Here is a 2,747-nt window from a genome sequence, read left to right on the forward strand (position 1 = left end):
ATTGAATTAAAAAATTACACAAAAAATGAGGAATTTCAAATAGTTAATTTGACACTAATATCGATATATTTTTGTCAAATTTTTATGATATCTTTAAACATATATTTTATTCAAAAATAAAAACATCATCGTTTTCTCAAAATCACATAAAGTCATATTATAACATCGATTGAGATAAATAATAAAATGAAATATTAAATCACGATGTATCTCGCTGCATTGCGCGAGTACGCTTCTAGTATATACTAGTTGTGTACCCGCGCAATGCGGTGGGAGCCATGAATTTTAACGATTTTGAAGTTCCACTGATTTTATAAGATAAGATTTAACGATGATATATGTTACACTTGGTCTTTACATATCAATACAATTTAAATAAATAAGAGTGATGGTTCCAATTACAGATTATCGATGAAAAAATTTGTATGACAATTTAAAATCCAATATATTTAAAATCCAACATATTTAAACGACTCCACAAATGTATTCGATTTANAAAGAACCAAGAAACTTGAGTTTTAAGATAAACACTCAAAACCAATAAAGAAAACTACAAATTTGACAGATCATAAGCCATGAAAAGACAAAAAAAGATGGGTTTTAGAATGAAATTTCAACTGCTTACCCTCTTTCTTGTCCAGAAACTCAGTTTAAGGTTGAACTAATAAATGTATATATGTATATATATAAACCCAAGAACATATTAATTCAAAACATATTATATACAGCGCAATTTGGACAACCTAACCCCGAAATATATAGTATATATACACATAAATAACTATAAAAGTATAAATCGTAAATATTAAAAATATTTTTTCACAATATATATAATATATAATAATATAATTAAGTAAAAAACTATTCAATATTGGACTCTTTTTAAGGTATTAACAAGACGATTATAATGGTGTAACTTATTAAAATAAAAATGTATTTTTTAAACATGTTTTAATTGATATACGATTATGTATGTTAATTTGATAAAGGTTTAAAATGAAACATTTAAAAGTAAAAGACGTAAATAAACTCTTATCATTTTCATAAATATTTCAATTAATTGTGTTACATTGGTTGTACAAATAGACATGATTGCATTTGAAATATTATATATATATATATATATATATATATATTGCTAAATGCATTTATACTTTGTAAAAAAAAATTCATTCATATCAACAACAAAATCCATTTTTTATATTGTCAATGCATAAATTAATCTGATTTTAACATTAAAAAATTATATAATATAATATTTTTTTTAATAACATTAATTTAAAGGGGTTTTTATTCCACTTGATTGCACGAAAACATAGGGGAGAGGAGTGACCACAAAGTTACTGTACTGTCCGATTAGGCTATTTATTAACACTTATCCGAATAAGTGTTTATCGACAAAATTTAAAACTATCAATTACTTATTGAGTAAGATTCTAATCCATGAAAACGGTACATATGCAACAATTAACCTGGTAAGTACTAACCGTGATACGAGTCGTCGCCGTCACTTACCGGGTAAGACTCTCAGTCCTTGCATTCGTTCTTACCGGGTAAGATTTTTGGTCTTTGTCATGTTGATTCGGTAGGATAATGTAATTTGGTAAGTGCTTAACCAGATAAACGTTTGGTAAACGGCCCCTATATGACCACTTTTATACGAGATAAGTGATATTCTAATAGATTAGTGAAATGTTTTAATATTATAATCAATGTTGGATTTTTTAAAACAGATAATCTGTTGGAAATGAATATAGTTTTTTTTTACTTTACAAAAATTTTAAATAATTTGTTAGGGATGTTCTAAAGGATACCCCCTACTACATTTTATACCCATCCTACTATCTACTTCTTCTCACATATAAATTCAAAAAGTCAACAATAATCATTTTTAAATTTTAAGTTACATTTTATACTCTTACTAGTTGTATACCCGCACAATGCAGCGGGATGCAATATGCCATCTATACCTAGATAAAGGTTAAAAACATACTATTGACGGTTTAAATTAAATAAAGGACGAAAGACATCTAATATTAAGAATTATATATACTAACAAATGGAATTTGAAGATCAAAACATTATCATTAGAAAGAAACAACCCCATTGTTATATGTCTACAACTAAAAAGAGGATACATCCATTGTTATCATTCCCAAGTTTCAAAATCATCTCCTACAACCCATATTCACAAACCATGCTTTCAAAACACAATTTTATAAATTCAATCTCCCTAATGTAAAAACCCTATATAAAATATTATAACCTTTTTTAAGGTTCCTGGATAGAGCTTGGCTAATAACAGTTTTCCCACAGTCGAATGCACCAGGAATGGCACATATCCCACCAAGCACTGAGGGGAAAAGAGCATCAAGAACACACTAATACATACAATAGATTATTAGGATCACATTAACAAGCAAATTGGCAATGATAGAAAGCCAAAAWAAACATAAATGTTACATAAGCTAGTGATAGGTACCTGTCCAGTAAGAAGAGGAGTATCAGCAGCAAGCTTTGATGCAACAGGCCAAGGTGTACGTACAGGCCAAGTCTGAATAAGAAATACAGAAAGTAAGAAATCACAAGTGCAATGGATATCGAAAACTTAGATATGTTGATCATCATATTAGAAAAGAGGTAGAAAACCTGAAGCATGGTAAATTTCTTTTTGACACCTTGAAATTCAAGCTCCAACCCGCTATGCGAGCCGACTAATCCCAGGGCGACCACCTGCTTTGCAGATA

General features: G+C 28.6%; 1 pseudogene; it reads right to left on the bottom strand.

Annotated features, from left to right (window-relative positions):
- Positions 1-2,149: 2,149 nt before the first annotated feature.
- LOC112509185 overlaps positions 2,150-2,747 on the bottom strand; it is a 4,113-nt pseudogene continuing 3,515 nt past the window's right edge.

This window comes from Cynara cardunculus (genome assembly GCF_001531365.2).
Source record: "Cynara cardunculus var. scolymus isolate 2C chromosome LG 3, CcrdV1, whole genome shotgun sequence".
NCBI lineage: Eukaryota > Viridiplantae > Streptophyta > Magnoliopsida > Asterales > Asteraceae > Cynara > Cynara cardunculus.